General features: G+C 42.7%; 20 non-coding genes across 20 annotated transcripts; all 20 read left to right on the top strand.

Moving 5' to 3' along the window:
- The first annotated feature begins 394 nt into the window (after positions 1–394).
- On the top strand, positions 395–466 carry TRNAE-CUC (transfer RNA glutamic acid (anticodon CUC)). Its single transcript has one exon. It is a non-coding gene; the product is annotated as a tRNA-Glu (tRNA).
- Positions 467–531: 65 nt separating this feature from the next.
- Positions 532–603, top strand: TRNAE-CUC (transfer RNA glutamic acid (anticodon CUC)). Its single transcript has one exon. It is a non-coding gene; the product is annotated as a tRNA-Glu (tRNA).
- Positions 604–1,216: 613 nt separating this feature from the next.
- TRNAE-CUC (transfer RNA glutamic acid (anticodon CUC)) lies at positions 1,217–1,288 on the top strand. The gene has a single exon. It is a non-coding gene; the product is annotated as a tRNA-Glu (tRNA).
- A 65-nt stretch (positions 1,289–1,353) lies between these two features.
- Positions 1,354–1,425, top strand: TRNAE-CUC (transfer RNA glutamic acid (anticodon CUC)). The gene has a single exon. It is a non-coding gene; the product is annotated as a tRNA-Glu (tRNA).
- Positions 1,426–1,764: 339 nt separating this feature from the next.
- On the top strand, positions 1,765–1,836 carry TRNAE-CUC (transfer RNA glutamic acid (anticodon CUC)). Its single transcript has one exon. It is a non-coding gene; the product is annotated as a tRNA-Glu (tRNA).
- Positions 1,837–1,901: 65 nt separating this feature from the next.
- Positions 1,902–1,973, top strand: TRNAE-CUC (transfer RNA glutamic acid (anticodon CUC)). Its single transcript has one exon. It is a non-coding gene; the product is annotated as a tRNA-Glu (tRNA).
- Positions 1,974–2,586: 613 nt separating this feature from the next.
- On the top strand, positions 2,587–2,658 carry TRNAE-CUC (transfer RNA glutamic acid (anticodon CUC)). Its single transcript has one exon. It is a non-coding gene; the product is annotated as a tRNA-Glu (tRNA).
- Positions 2,659–2,723: 65 nt separating this feature from the next.
- TRNAE-CUC (transfer RNA glutamic acid (anticodon CUC)) lies at positions 2,724–2,795 on the top strand. Its single transcript has one exon. It is a non-coding gene; the product is annotated as a tRNA-Glu (tRNA).
- Positions 2,796–3,545: 750 nt separating this feature from the next.
- TRNAE-CUC (transfer RNA glutamic acid (anticodon CUC)) lies at positions 3,546–3,617 on the top strand. The gene has a single exon. It is a non-coding gene; the product is annotated as a tRNA-Glu (tRNA).
- A 339-nt stretch (positions 3,618–3,956) lies between these two features.
- Positions 3,957–4,028, top strand: TRNAE-CUC (transfer RNA glutamic acid (anticodon CUC)). Its single transcript has one exon. It is a non-coding gene; the product is annotated as a tRNA-Glu (tRNA).
- A 612-nt stretch (positions 4,029–4,640) lies between these two features.
- On the top strand, positions 4,641–4,712 carry TRNAE-CUC (transfer RNA glutamic acid (anticodon CUC)). The gene has a single exon. It is a non-coding gene; the product is annotated as a tRNA-Glu (tRNA).
- A 477-nt stretch (positions 4,713–5,189) lies between these two features.
- TRNAE-CUC (transfer RNA glutamic acid (anticodon CUC)) lies at positions 5,190–5,261 on the top strand. The gene has a single exon. It is a non-coding gene; the product is annotated as a tRNA-Glu (tRNA).
- Positions 5,262–6,694: 1,433 nt separating this feature from the next.
- Positions 6,695–6,766, top strand: TRNAE-CUC (transfer RNA glutamic acid (anticodon CUC)). The gene has a single exon. It is a non-coding gene; the product is annotated as a tRNA-Glu (tRNA).
- A 1,433-nt stretch (positions 6,767–8,199) lies between these two features.
- TRNAE-CUC (transfer RNA glutamic acid (anticodon CUC)) lies at positions 8,200–8,271 on the top strand. The gene has a single exon. It is a non-coding gene; the product is annotated as a tRNA-Glu (tRNA).
- Positions 8,272–8,747: 476 nt separating this feature from the next.
- Positions 8,748–8,819, top strand: TRNAE-CUC (transfer RNA glutamic acid (anticodon CUC)). Its single transcript has one exon. It is a non-coding gene; the product is annotated as a tRNA-Glu (tRNA).
- Positions 8,820–10,798: 1,979 nt separating this feature from the next.
- Positions 10,799–10,870, top strand: TRNAE-UUC (transfer RNA glutamic acid (anticodon UUC)). The gene has a single exon. It is a non-coding gene; the product is annotated as a tRNA-Glu (tRNA).
- Positions 10,871–12,851: 1,981 nt separating this feature from the next.
- On the top strand, positions 12,852–12,923 carry TRNAE-CUC (transfer RNA glutamic acid (anticodon CUC)). The gene has a single exon. It is a non-coding gene; the product is annotated as a tRNA-Glu (tRNA).
- Positions 12,924–13,262: 339 nt separating this feature from the next.
- Positions 13,263–13,334, top strand: TRNAE-UUC (transfer RNA glutamic acid (anticodon UUC)). Its single transcript has one exon. It is a non-coding gene; the product is annotated as a tRNA-Glu (tRNA).
- Positions 13,335–13,810: 476 nt separating this feature from the next.
- On the top strand, positions 13,811–13,882 carry TRNAE-CUC (transfer RNA glutamic acid (anticodon CUC)). The gene has a single exon. It is a non-coding gene; the product is annotated as a tRNA-Glu (tRNA).
- Positions 13,883–14,495: 613 nt separating this feature from the next.
- On the top strand, positions 14,496–14,567 carry TRNAE-CUC (transfer RNA glutamic acid (anticodon CUC)). The gene has a single exon. It is a non-coding gene; the product is annotated as a tRNA-Glu (tRNA).
- Positions 14,568–15,227: the final 660 nt, after the last annotated feature.

Below are 15,227 nucleotides of genomic sequence, written 5' to 3'. Positions count from 1 at the left end.
GCCAGGATATCTGGCTTAACCCAGAAGGCCCGGGTTCAATTCCCGGTATCTGAGGTCAGTTTTCTAAAATCTTTATTATTAAACGATAGAAGAAGCTCAATGGTGAAAACTCAAGCAGATCCGATATGGTCTAGTGGCTAGGATATCTGGCTTTCACCCAAAAGGCCCGGGTTCAATTCCCGATATCGGAGGTCAGTTTTCTAAATTGTTTTATTAAGAAACGATACTAGGAACTCAATTGTTAGAACCCGAGCAGATCCGATATGCTCTAGTGGCTAGGATATCTGGCCTTCACCCAGAAGGCCCGGGTACAATTTCCGGTATCGGAGGTCAGTTTTCCAAAATCTTTATTATGAAACGATAGAAGAAGCTCAATGGTGAAAACTCAAGCAGATCCGATATGGTCTAGTGGCTAGGATATCTGGCTCTCACCCAGAAGGCCCGGGTTCAATTCCCGGTATCTGAGGTCAGTTTTTTAAAATCTTTATTATGAAACGATAGAAGAAGCTCAATGGTGAAAACTCAAGCAGATCCGATATGGTCTAGTGGCTAGGATATCTGGCTCTCACCCAGAAGGCCCGGGTTCAATTCCCGGTATCGGAGGTCAGTTTTCTAAAAATTTCATAAGTCAACGATACTATGAGCTCAATTGTGAGAAACCAAATTGATCCGATATGGTCTATTGGCTAGGATATCTGGCCTTCACCCAGAAGGCCCGGGTACAATTTCCGGTATCGGAGGTCAGTTTTCTAAAATCTTTATTATGAAACGATAGAAGAAACTCAATGGTGAAAACTCAAGCAGATCCGATATAGTCTAGTGGCCAGGATATCTGGCTTAACCCAGAAGGCCCGGGTTCAATTCCCGGTATCTGAGGTCAGTTTTCTAAAATCTTTATTATTAAACGATAGAAGAAGCTCAATGGTGAAAACTCAAGCAGATCCGATATGGTCTAGTGGCTAGGATATCTGGCTTTCACCCAAAAGGCCCGGGTTCAATTCCCGATATCGGAGGTCAGTTTTCTAAGTTGTTTTATTAAGAAACGATACTAGGAACTCAATTGTTAGAACCCGAGCAGATCCGATATGCTCTAGTGGCTAGGATATCTGGCCTTCACCCAGAAGGCCCGGGTACAATTTCCGGTATTGGAGGTCAGTTTTCCAAAATCTTTATTATGAAACGATAGAAGAAGCTCAATGGTGAAAACTCAAGCAGATCCGATATGGTCTAGTGGCTAGGATATCTGGCTCTCACCCAGAAGGCCCGGGTTCAATTCCCGGTATCTGAGGTCAGTTTTTTAAAATCTTTATTATGAAACGATAGAAGAAGCTCAATGGTGAAAACTCAAGCAGATCCGATATGGTCTAGTGGCTAGGATATCTGGCTCTCACCCAGAAGGCCCGGGTTCAATTCCCGGTATCGGAGGTCAGTTTTCTAAAAATTTCATTAGTCAACGATACTATGAGCTCAATTGTGAGAAACCAAATTGATCCGATATGGTCTATTGGCTAGGATATCTGGCCTTCACCCAGAAGGCCCGGGTACAATTTCCGGTATCGGAGGTCAGTTTTCTAAAATCTTTATTATGAAACGATAGAAGAAACTCAATGGTGAAAACTCAAGCAGATCCGATATAGTCTAGTGGCCAGGATATCTGGCTTTCACCCAGAAGGCCCGGGTTCAATTCCCGGTATCTGGGGTCAGTTTTCTAAAATCTTTATTATGAAACGATAGAAGAAGCTCAATGGTGAAAACACAAGCAGATCAGATATGGTCTAGTGGCTAGGATATCTGGCTCTCACCCAGAAGGCCCGGGTTCAATTCCCGGTATCTGAGGTCAGTTTTTTAAAATCTTTATTATGAAACGATAGAAGAAGCTCAATGGTGAAAACTCAAGCAGATCCGATATGGTCTAGTGGCTAGGATATCTGGCTCTCACCCAGAAGGCCCGGGTTCAATTCCCGGTATCGGAGGTCAGTTTTCTAAAAATTTCATAAGTCAACGATACTATGAGCTCAATTGTGAGAAACCAAATTGATCCGATATGGTCTATTGGCTAGGATATCTGGCCTTCACCCAGAAGGCCCGGGTACAATTTCCGGTATCGGAGGTCAGTTTTCTAAAATCTTTATTATGAAACGATAGAAGAAACTCAATGGTGAAAACTCAAGCAGATCCGATATAGTCTAGTGGCCAGGATATCTGGCTTAACCCAGAAGGCCCGGGTTCAATTCCCGGTATCTGAGGTCAGTTTTCTAAAATCTTTATTATTAAACGATAGAAGAAGCTCAATGGTGAAAACTCCAGCAGATCCGATATGGTCTAGTGGCTAGGATATCTGGCTTTCACCCAAAAGGCCCGGGTTCAATTCCCGATATCGGAGGTCAGTTTTCTAAATTGTTTTATTAAGAAACGATACTAGGAACTCAATTGTTAGAACCCGAGCAGATCCGATATGCTCTAGTGGCTAGGATATCTGGCCTTCACCCAGAAGGCCCGGGTACAATTTCCGGTATTGGAGGTCAGTTTTCCAAAATCTTTATTATGAAACGATAGAAGAAGCTCAATGGTGAAAACTCAAGCAGATCCGATATGGTCTAGTGGCTAGGATATCTGGCTCTCACCCAGAAGGCCCGGGTTCAATTCCCGGTATCTGAGGTCAGTTTTTTAAAATCTTTATTATGAAACGATAGAAGAAGCTCAATGGTGAAAACTCAAGCAGATCCGATATGGTCTAGTGGCTAGGATATCTGGCTCTCACCCAGAAGGCCCGGGTTCAATTCCCGGTATCGGAGGTCAGTTTTCTAAAAATTTCATTAGTCAACGATACTATGAGCTCAATTGTGAGAAACCAAATTGATCCGATATGGTCTATTGGCTAGGATATCTGGCCTTCACCCAGAAGGCCCGGGTACAATTTCCGGTATCGGAGGTCAGTTTTCTAAAATCTTTATTATGAAACGATAGAAGAAACTCAATGGTGAAAACTCAAGCAGATCCGATATAGTCTAGTGGCCAGGATATCTGGCTTTCACCCAGAAGGCCCGGGTTCAATTCCCGGTATCTGGGGTCAGTTTTCTAAAATCTTTATTATGAAACGATAGAAGAAGCTCAATGGTGAAAACTCAAGCAGATCCGATATGGTGTAGTGGCTAGGATATCTGGCTTTCACCAAGAAGGCACGGGTTCAATTCCCGGTATCGGAGGTCAGTTTTCTAATTTTTTTTATTAAGAAACGATACTAGGAACTCAATTGTTAGAACCAGAGTAGATCCGATATGGTCTAGTGGCTAGGATATCTGGCTTAACCCAGAAGGCCCGGGTTAAATTCCCGGTATCGGAGGTCAGATTTCTAAAAAATGTATTAATCAACGACACTAGGAGCTCAATTGTGACAAACCAAACGGATCCGATATGGTCTAGTGGATAGGCAAGCTGCCATTCACTCAGAAGGCCCGGGTTCAGTTCCCGGTATCGGAGGTCAATTTTCTAAATTCTTTATTAAGAAACGATACTAGGAACTCAATTGTTAGAACCCGAGTAGATCCTATATGGTCTAGTGGCTAGGATATCTGGCTCTCACCCAGAAGGCCCGGGTTCAATTCCCGGTATCGGAGGTCAATATTCTAAAAACTTTATTAGTCAACGATACTATGAGCTCAATTGTGAGAAACCAAATAGATCCGATATGGTCTATTGGCTAGGATATCTGGCCTTCACCCAGAAGGACCGGGTACAATTTCCGGTATCGGAGGTAAGTTTTCTAAAATCTTTATTTTGAAACGATAGAAGAAACTCAATGGTGAAAACTCAAGCAGATCCGATATAGTCTAGTGGCCAGGATATCTGGCTTTCACCCAGAAGACCCGGGTTCAATTCCCGGTATCTGAGGTCAGTTTTCTAAAATCTTTATTATGAAACGATAGAAGAAGCTCAATGGTGAAAACTCAAGCAGATCCGATATGGTCTAGTGGCTAGGATATCTGGCTCTCACCCAGAAGGCCCGGGTTCAATTTCCGGTATCGGAGGTCAGATTTCTAAAAACTTAATTAATCAACGACACTAGGAGCTCAATTGTGACAAACCAAACGGATCCGATATGGTCTAGTGGCTAGGATATCTGGCTCTCACCCAGAAGGCCCGGGTTCAATTTCCGGTATCTGAGGTCAGTTTTCTAAAATCTTTTTTATGAAACGATAGAAGAAGCTCAATGGTGAAAACTCAAGCAGATCCGATATAGTCTAGGGGCTAGGATATCTGGCTTAACCAGAAGGCCCGGGTTCAATTCCCGGTATCTGAGGTCAGTTTTCTAAAATCTTTATTATGAAACGATAGAAGAAGCTCAATGGTGAAAACTCAAGCAGATCCGATATGGTCTATTGGCTAGGATATCTGGCTTTCACCCAAAAGGCCCGGGTTCAATTCCCGATATCGGAGGTCAGTTTTCTAAATTGTTTTATTAAGAAACGATACTAGGAACTCAATTGTTAGAACCCGAGCAGATCCGATATGCTCTAGTGGCTAGGATATCTGGCCTTCACCCAGAAGGCCCGGGTACAATTTCCGGTATCGGAGGTCAGTTTTCTAAAATCTTTATTATGAAACGATAGAAGAAGCTCAATGGTGAAAACTCAAGCAGATCCGATATGGTCTAGTGGCTAGGATATCTGGCTCTCACCCAGAAGGCCCGGGTTCAATTCCCGGTATCTGAGGTCAGTTTTTTAAAATCTTTATTATGAAACGATAGAAGAAGCTCATTGGTGAAAACTCAAGCAGATCCGATATGGTCTAGTGGCTAGGATATCTGGCTCTCACCCAGAAGGCCCGGGTACAATTTCCGGTATCGGAGGTCAGTTTTCTAAAATCTTTATTATGAAACCATAGAAGAAACTCAATGGTGAAAACTCAAGCAGATCCGATATGGTCTAGTGGCTAGGATATCTGGCTTTCACCCAGAAGGCCCGGGTTCAATTCCCGGTATCTTAGGTCAGTTTTCTAAAATCTTTATTATGAAACGATACAAGAAGCTCAATAGTGGAAACCCAAGCAGATCCGATATGGTCTAGTGGATAGGCAAGCTGGCTTTCACCCAGAAGGCCCGGGTTCAGTTCCCGGTATCGGAGGTCAATTTTCTAAATTCTTTATTAAGAAACGATACTAAAAAACTCAATTGTTAGAACCCGAGTAGATCCGATATGGTCTAGTGGCTAGGATATCTGGCTCTCACCCAGAAGGCCCGGGTTCAATTCCCGGTATCGGAGGTCACTTTTCTAAAAACTTTATTAGTCAACGATACTATGAGCTCAATTGTGAGAAACCAAATTGATCCGATATGGTCTATTGGCTAGGATATCTGGCCTTCACCCAGAAGGCCCGGGTACAATTTCCGGTATCGGAGGTCAGTTTTCTAAAATCTTTATTATGAAACGATAGAAGAAACTCAATGGTGAAAACTCAAGCAGATCCGATATAGTCTAGTGGCCAGGATATCTGGCTTTCGCCCAGAAGGCCTGGGTTCAATTCCCGGTATCTGGGGTCAGTTTTCTAAAATCTTTATTATGAAACGATAGAAGAAGCTCAATGGTGAAAACTCAAGCAGATCCGATATGGTGTAGTGGCTAGGATATCTGGCTTTCACCAAGAAGGCCCGGGTTCAATTCGCGGTATTGGAGGTCAGTTTTCAAATTTTTTCTATTAAGAAACGATACTAGGAACTCAATTGTTAGAACCAGAGTAGATCCGATATGTTCTAGTGGCTAGGATATCTGGCTTAACCCAGAAGGCCCGGGTTAAATTCCCGGTATCTGAGGTCAGTATTCTAAAATCTTTATTATGAAACAATAGAAGAAGCTCAATGGTGAAAACCCGACCAGATCCGATATGGTCTAGGGGCTAGGATATCTGGCTTAACCCAGAAGGCCCGGGTTCAATTCCCGGTATCTGAGGTCAGTTTTCTAAAATCTTTATTATGAAACGATAGAAGAAGCTCAATGGTGAAAACTCAAGCAGATCCGATATGGTCTAGTGGCTAGGATATCTAGCTTTCACCCAAAAGGCCCGGGTTCAGTTACCGATATCGGAGGTCAGTTTTCTAAATTGTTTTATTAAGAAACGATACTAGAAACTCAATTGTTAGAACCCGAGCAGATCCGATATGCTCTAGTGGCTAGGATATCTGGCCTTCACTCAGAAGGCCCGGGTACAATTTCCGGTATCGGAGGTCAGTTTTCTAAAATCTTTATTATGAAACGATAGAAAAAGCTCAATGGTGAAAACCCGAGCAGATCCGATATGGTCTAGGGGCTAGGATATCGGGCTTAACCCAGAAGGCCCGGGCTCAATTTCCGGTATCTGAGGTCAGTTTTCTAAAATCTTTATTATGAAACGATACAAGAAGCTCAATAGTGGAAACTAAAGCAGATCCGATATGGTCTAGTGGATAGGCAAGCTTGCTTTCACCCAGAAGGCCCGGGTTCAGTTCCCGGTATCGGAGGTCAATTTTCTAAATTCTTTATTAAGAAACGATACTAGGATCTCAATCGTTAAAACTCAAGCAGATCCGATATGGTTTAGTGGCTAGGATATCTGGCTTCACCCAGAAGGCACTTGTTCAATTCCCGGTATCTGAGGTCAGTTTTTTAAAATCTTTATTATGAAACGATAGAAGAAGCTCAATGGTGAAAACTCAAACAGATCCGATATGGTCTAGTGGCTAGGATATCTGGCTCTCACCCAGAAGGCCCGGGTTCAATTCCCGGTATCGGAGGGCAGTTTTCTAAAAACTTTATTAGTCAACGATACTATGAGCTCAATTGTGAGAAACCAAATTGATCCGATATGGTCTATTGGCTAGGATATCTGGCCTTCACCCAGAAGGCCCGGGTACAATTTCCTGTATCGGAGGTCAGTTTTCTAAAATCTTTATTATGAAACGATAGAAGAAAATCAATGGAGAAAACTCAAGCAGATCCGATATAGTCTAGTGGCCAGGATATCTGGCTTTCGCCCAGAAGGCCTGGGTTCAATTCCCGGTATCTGGGGTCAGTTTTCTAAAATCTTTATTATGAAACGATAGAAGAAGCTCAATGGTGAAAACTCAAGCAGATCCGATATGGTGTAGTGGCTAGGATATCTGGCTTTCACCAAGAAGGCCCGGGTTCAATTCGCGGTATTGGAGGTCAGTTTTCAAATTTTTTCTATTAAGAAACGATACTAGGAACTCAATTGTTAGAACCAGAGTAGATCCGATATGGTCTAGTGGCTAGGATATCTGGCTTAACCCAGAAGGCCCGGGTTAAATTCCCGGTATCTGAGGTCAGTATTCTAAAATCTTTATTATGAAACAATAGAAGAAGCTCAATGGTGAAAACCCGACCAGATCCGATATGGTCTAGGGGCTAGGATATCTGGCTTAACCCAGAAGGCCCGGGTTCAATTTCCGGTATCTGAGGTCAGTTTTCTAAAATCTTTATTATGAAACGATAGAAGAAGCTCAATGGTGAAAACTCAAGCAGATCCGATATGGTCTAGTGGCTAGGATATCTAGCTTTCACCCAAAAGGCCCGGGTTCAGTTACCGATATCGGAGGTCAGTTTTCTAAATTGTTTTATTAAGAAACGATACTAGAAACTCAATTGTTAGAACCCGAGCAGATCCGATATGCTCTAGTGGCTAGGATATCTGGCCTTCACTCAGAAGGCCCGGGTACAATTTCCGGTATCGGAGGTCAGTTTTCTAAAATCTTTATTATGAAACGATAGAAAAAGCTCAATGGTGAAAACCCGAGCAGATCCGATATGGTCTAGGGGCTAGGATATCGGGCTTAACCCAGAAGGCCCGGGTTCAATTTCCGGTATCTGAGGTCAGTTTTCTAAAATCTTTATTATGAAACGATACAAGAAGCTCAATAGTGGAAACCCAAGCAGATCCGATATGGTCTAGTGGATAGGCAAGCTTGCTTTCACCCAGAAGGCCCGGGTTCAGTTCCCGGTATCGGAGGTCAATTTTCTAAATTCTTTATTAAGAAACGATACTAGGAACTCAATCGTTAAAACTCAAGCAGATCCGATATGGTTTAGTGGCTAGGATATCTGGCTTCACCCAGAAGGCACTTGTTCAATTCCCGGTATCTGAGGTCAGTTTTTTAAAATCTTTATTATGAAACGATAGAAGAAGCTCAATGGTGAAAACTCAAACAGATCCGATATGGTCTAGTGGCTAGGATATCTGGCTCTCACCCAGAAGGCCCGGGTTCAATTCCCGGTATCGGAGGTCAGTTTTCTAAAAACTTTATTAGTCAACGATACTATGAGCTCAATTGTGAGAAACCAAATTGATCCGATATGGTCTATTGGCTAGGATATCTGGCCTTCACCCAGAAGGCCCGGGTACAATTTCCGGTATCAGAGGTCAGTTTTCTAAAATCTTTATTAGGAAACGATAGAAGAAGCTCAATGGTGAAAACTCAAGCAGATCCGATATGGTGTAGTGGCTAGGATATCTGGCTTTCACCAAGAAGGCCCGGGTTCAATTCCCGGTATCGGAGGTCAGTTTTCTATTTTTTTTTATTAAGAAACGATACTAGGAACTCAATTGTTAGAACCCGAGTAGATCCGATATGGTCTAGTGGCTAGGATATCTGGCTTAACCCAGAAGGCCCGGGTTAAATTCCCGGTATCGGAGGTCAGATTTCTAAAAAATTTATTAATCAACGACACTAGGAGCTCAATTGTGACAAACCAAACGGATCCGATATGGTCTAGTGGCTAGGATATCTGGCTCTCACCCAGAAGGCCCGGGTTCAATTCCCGGTATCTGAGGTCAGTTTTCTAAAATCTTTATTATGAAACAATAGAAGAAGCTCAATGGTGAAAACCCGAGCAGATCCGATATGGTCTAGGGGCTAGGATATCTGGCTTAACCCAGAAAGCCCGGGTTCAATTCCCGGTATCTGAGGTCAGTTTTCTAAAATCTTTATTATGAAACGATAGAAGAAGCTCAACGGTGAAAACTCAAGCAGATCCGATATGGTCTAGTGGCTAGGATATCTGGCTTTCACCCAAAAGGCCCGGGTTCAGTTACCGATTTCGGAGGTCAGTTTTCTAAATTGTTTTATTAAGAAACGATACTAGGAACTCAATTGTTAGAACCCGAGCAGATCCGATATGCTCTAGTGGCTAGGATATCTGGCCTTCACCCAGAAGGCCCGGGTACAATTTCCGGTATCGGAGGTCAGTTTTCTAAAATCTTTATTATGAAACGATAGAAGCTCAATGGTGAAAACCCGAGCAGATCCGATATGGTCTAGGGGCTAGGATATCTAGCTTAACCCAGAAGGCCCGGGTTCAATTTCCGGTATCTGAGGTCAGTTTTCTAAAATCTTTATTATGAAACGATAGAAGAAGCTCAATGGTGAGAACTCAAGCAGATCCGATATGGTCTAGTGGCTAGGATATCTGGCTTTCACCCAGAAGGCCCGGGTTCAGTTCCCGGTATCTGGGGTCAGTTTTCTAAAATCTTTATTATGAAACAATAGAAGAAGCTCACTGGTGAAAACTCAAGCAGATCCGATATGGTGTAGTGGCTAGGATATCTGGCTTTCACCAAGAAGGCCCGGGTTCAATTCCCGGTATCGGAGGTCAGTTTTCTAATTTTTTTTATTAAGAAACGATACTAGGAACTCAATTGTTAGAACCCGAGTAGATCCGATATGGTCTAGTGGCTAGGATATCTGGCTTAACCCAGAAGGCCCGGGTACAATTTCCGGTATCAGAGGTCAGTTTTCTAAAATCTTTATTATGAAACGATAGAAGAAGCTCAATGGTGAAAACTCAAGCAGATCCGATATGGTCTAGTGGCTAGGATATCTGGCTTTCACCCAAAAGGCCAGGGTTCAATTCCCGGTATCTGAGGTCAGTTTTCTAAAATCTTTATTATGAAACGATACAAGAAGCTCAATAGTGGAAACCCAAGCAGATCCGATATGGTCTAGTGGATAGGTAAGCTGGCTTTTACCCAGAAGGCCCGGGTTCAGTTCCCGGTATCGGAGGTCAATTTTCTAAATTCTTTATTAAGAAACGATACTAGGAACTCAATTGTTAGAACCCGAGTAGATCCTATATGGTCTAGTGGCTAGGATATCTGTCTCTCACCCAGAAGGCCCGTTTTCAATTCCCGGTATCGGAGGTCAGTATTCTAAAAACTTTATTAGTCAACGATACTATGAGCTCAATTGTGAGAAACCAAATAGATCCGATATGGTCTATTGGCTAGGATATCTGGCCTTCACCCAGAAGGACCGGGTACAATTTCCGGTATCGGAGGTCAGTTTTCTAAAATCTTTATTATGAAACGATAGAAGAAACTCAATAGTGAAAATTCAAGCAGATCCGATATAGTCTAGTGGCCAGGATATCTGGCTTTCACGCTGAAGGCCTGGGTTCAATTCCCGGTATCGGAGGTCAATTTTCTAAATTTTTTTATTAAGAAACGATACTAGGAACTCAATTGTTAGAACCCGAGTAGATCCGATATGGTCTAGTGGCTAGGATATCTGGCTTAACCCAGAAGGCCCGGGTTCAATTCCCGGTATCGGAGGTCAGTTTTCTAAAAACTTTATTAGTCAACGATACTATGAGCTCAATTGTGAGAAACCAAATAGATCCGATATGGTCTATTGGCTAGGATATCTGGCCTTCACCCAGAAGGACCGGGTACAATTTCCGGTATCGGAGGTCAGTTTTCTAAAATCTTTATTATGAAACGATAGAAGAAACTCATTGGTGAAAACTCAAGCAGATCCGATATAGTCTAGTGGCCAGGATATCTGGCTTTCACCCAGAAGGCCTGGGTTCAATTCCCGGTATCGGAGGTCAATTTTCTAAATTTTTTTATTAAGAAACGATACTAGGAACTCAATTGTTAGAACCCGAGTAGATCCGATATGGTCTAGTGGCTAGGATATCTGGCTTAACCCAGAAGGCCCGGGTTCAATTCCCGGTATCGGAGGTCAGTTTTCTAAAAACTTTATTAGTCAACGATACTATGAGCTCAATTGTGAGAAACCAAATAGATCCGATATGGTCTATTGGCTAGGATATCTGGCCTTCACCCAGAAAGACCGGGTACAATTTCCGGTATCGGAGGTCAGTTTTCTAAAATCTTTATTATGAAACGATAGAAGAAACTCAATGGTGAAAACAAAAGCAGATCCAATATAGTCTAGTGGCCAGGATATCTGGCTTTCACCCAGAAGGCCCGGGTTCAATTCCCGGTATCTGAGGTCAGTTTTCTAAAATCTTTATTATGAAACGATAGAAGAAGCTCAATGGTGAAACTCAAGCAGATCCGATATGGTCTAGTAGCTAGGATATCTGGCTTTCACCCAGAAGGCCCGGGTTCAATTCCCGGTATCTGAGGTCAGTTTTCTAAAATCTTTATTATGAAACGATACAAGAAGCTCAATAGTGGAAACCCAAGCAGATCCGATATGGTCTAGTGGATAGGTAAGCTGGCTTTTACCCAGAAGGCCCGGGTTCAGTTCCCGGTATCGGAGGTCAATTTTCTAAATTCTTTATTAAGAAACGATACTAGGAACTCAATTGTTAGAACCCGAGTAGATCCTATATGGTCTAGTGGCTAGGATATCTGTCTCTCACCCAGAAGGCCCGTTTTCAATTCCCGGTATCGGAGGTCACTATTCTAAAAACTTTATTAGTCAACGATACTATGAGCTCAATTGTGAGAAACCAAATAGATCCGATATGGTCTATTGGCTAGGATATCTGGCCTTCACCCAGAAGGACCGGGTACAATTTCCGGTATCGGAGGTCAGTTTTCTAAAATCTTTATTATGAAACGATAGAAGAAACTCAATGGTGAAAACTCAAGCAGATCCGATATAGTCTAGTGGCCAGGATATCTGGCTTTCACCCAGAAGGCCCGGGTTCAATTCCCGGTATCTGAGGTCAGTTTTCTAAAATCTTTATTATGAAACGATAGAAGAAACTCAATGGTGAAAACTCAAGCAGATCCAATATAGTCTAGTGGCCAGGATATCTGGCTTTCACCCAGAAGGCCCGGGTTCAATTCCCGGTATCTGAGGTCAGTTTTCTAAAATCTTTATTATGAAACGATAGAAGAAGCTCAATGGTGAAACTCAAGCAGATCCGATATGGTCTAGTAGCTAGGATATCTGGCTTTCACCCAGAAGGCCCGGGTTCAATTCCCGGTATCTGAGGTCAGTTTTCTAAAATCTTTATTATGAAACGATACAAGAAGCTCAATAGTGGAAACCCAAGCAGATCCGATATGGTCTAGTGGATAGGTAAGCTGGCTTTTACCCAGAAGGCCCGGGTTCAGTTCCCGGTATCGGAGGTCAATTTTCTAAATTCTTTATTAAGAAACGATACTAGGAACTCAATTGTTAGAACCCGAGTAGATCCTATATGGTCTAGTGGCTAGGATATCTGTCTCTCACCCAGAAGGCCCGTTTTCAATTCCCGGTATCGGAGGTCACTATTCTAAAAACTTTATTAGTCAACGATACTATGAGCTCAATTGTGAGAAACCAAATAGATCCGATATGGTCTATTGGCTAGGATATCTGGCCTTCACCCAGAAGGACCGGGTACAATTTCCGGTATCGGAGGTCAGTTTTCTAAAATCTTTATTATGAAACGATAGAAGAAACTCAATGGTGAAAACTCAAGCAGATCCGATATAGTCTAGTGGCCAGGATATCTGGCTTTCACCCAGAAGGCCCGGGTTCAATTCCCGGTATCTGAGGTCAGTTTTCTAAAATCTTTATTATGAAACGATAGAAGAAGCTCAATGGTGAAAACTCAAGCAGATCCGATATGGTCTAGTGGCTAGGATATCTGGCTCTCACCCAGAAGGCCCGGGTTCAATTCCCGGTATCGGAGGTCAGTTTTCTAAAAACTTTATTAGTCAACGATACTATGAGCTCAATTGTGAGAAACCAAATTGATCCGATATGGTCTATTGGCTAGGATATCTGGCCTTCACCCAGAAGGCCCGGGTACAATTTCCGGTATCAGAGGTCAGTTTTCTAAAATCTTTATTATGAAACGATAGAAGAAACTCAATGGTGAAAACTCAAGCAGATCCGATATAGTCTAGTGGCCAGGATATCTGGCTTTCACCCAGAAGGCCCGGGTTCAATTCCCGGTATCTGGGATTAGTTTTCTAAAATCTTTATTAGGAAACGATAGAAGAAGCTCAATGGTGAAAACTCAAGCAGATCCGATATAGTCTAGTGGCCAGGATATCTGGCTTTCACCCAGAAGGCCTGGGTTCAATTCCCGGTATCGGAGGTCAATTTTCTAAATTTTTTTATTAAGAAACGATACTAGGAACTCAATTGTTAGAACCCGAGTAGATCCGATATGGTCTAGTGGCTAGGATATCTGGCTTAACCCAGAAGGCCCGGGTTCAATTCCCGGTATCGGAGGTCAGTTTTCTAAAAACTTTATTAGTCAACGATACTATGAGCTCAATTGTGAGAAACCAAATAGATCCGATATGGTCTATTGGCTAGGATATCTGGCCTTCACCCAGAAGGACCGGGTACAATTTCCGGTATCGGAGGTCAGTTTTCTAAAATCTTTATTATGAAACGATAGAAGAAACTCAATGGTGAAAACTCAAGCAGATCCGATATAGTCTAGTGGCCAGGATATCTGGCTTTCACCCAGAAGGCCCGGGTTCAATTCCCGGTATCTGAGGTCAGTTTTCTAAAATCTTTATTATGAAACGATAGAAGAAGCTCAATGGTGAAAACTCAAGCAGATCCGATATGGTCTAGTGGCTAGGATATCTGGCTCTCACCCAGAAGGCCCGGGTTCAATTCCCGGTATCGGAGGTCAGTTTTCTAAAAACTTTATTAGTCAACGATACTATGAGCTCAATTGTGAGAAACCAAATTGATCCGATATGGTCTATTGGCTAGGATATCTGGCCTTCACCCAGAAGGCCCGGGTACAATTTCCGGTATCAGAGGTCAGTTTTCTAAAATCTTTATTATGAAACGATAGAAGAAACTCAATGGTGAAAACTCAAGCAGATCCGATATAGTCTAGTGGCCAGGATATCTGGCTTTCACCCAGAAGGCCCGGGTTCAATTCCCGGTATCTGGGATTAGTTTTCTAAAATCTTTATTAGGAAACGATAGAAGAAGCTCAATGGTGAAAACTCAAGCAGATCCGATATGGTGTAGTGGCTAGGATATCTGGCTTTCACCAAGAAGGCCCGGGTTCAATTCCCGGTATCGGAGGTCAGTTTTCTATTTTTTTTTATTAAGAAACGATACTAGGAACTAAATTGTTAGAACCCGAGTAGATCCGAGATGGTCTAGTGGCTAGGATATCTGGCTTAACCCAGAAGGCCCGGGTTAAATTCCCGGTATCGGAGGTCAGATTTCTAAAAAATTTATTAATCAACGACACTAGGAGCTCAATTGTGACAAACCAAACGGATCCGATATGGTCTAGTGGCTAGGATATCTGGCTCTCACCCAGAAGGCCCGGGTTCAATTCCCGGTATCTGAGGTCAGTTTTCTAAAATCTTTATTATGAAACAATAGAAGAAGCTCAATGGTGAAAACCCGAGCAGATCCGATATGGTCTAGGGGCTAGGATATCTGGCTTAACCCAGAAGGCCCGGGTTCAATTCCCGGTATCTGAGGTCAGTTTTCTAAAATCTTTATTATGAAACGATAGAAAAACTCAACGGTGAAAACTCAAGCAGATCCGATATGGTCTAGTGGCTAGGATATCTGGCTTTCACCCAAAAGGCCCGGGTTCAGTTACCGATTTCGGAGGTCAGTTTTCTGAATTGTTTTATTAAGAAACGATACTAGGAACTCAATTGTTAGAACCCGAGCAGATCCGATATGCTCTAGTGGCTAGGATATCTGGCCTTCACCCAGAAGGCCCGGGTACAATTTCCGGTATCGGAGGTCAGTTTTCTAAAATCTTTATTATGAAACGATAGAAGAAGCTCAATGGTGAAAACCCGAGCAGATCCGATATGGTCTAGGGGCTAGGATATCTAGCTTAACCCAGAAGGCCCGGGTTCAATTTCCGGTATCTGAGGTCAGTTTTCTAAAATCTTTATTATGAAACGATACAAGAAGCTCAATAGTGGAAACCCAAGCAGATCCGATATGGTCTAGTGGATAGGCAAGCTTGCTTTCACCCAGAAGGCCC

The sequence above is a fragment of the Phalangium opilio genome, unplaced genomic scaffold (assembly GCF_054372755.1).
Source record: "Phalangium opilio isolate 3A_F unplaced genomic scaffold, DU_Popi_V2 ptg000118l_1, whole genome shotgun sequence".
Classification (NCBI taxonomy): Eukaryota; Metazoa; Arthropoda; class Arachnida; order Opiliones; family Phalangiidae; genus Phalangium; species Phalangium opilio.
This window is presented reverse-complemented; position numbering and strand designations above follow the sequence as displayed.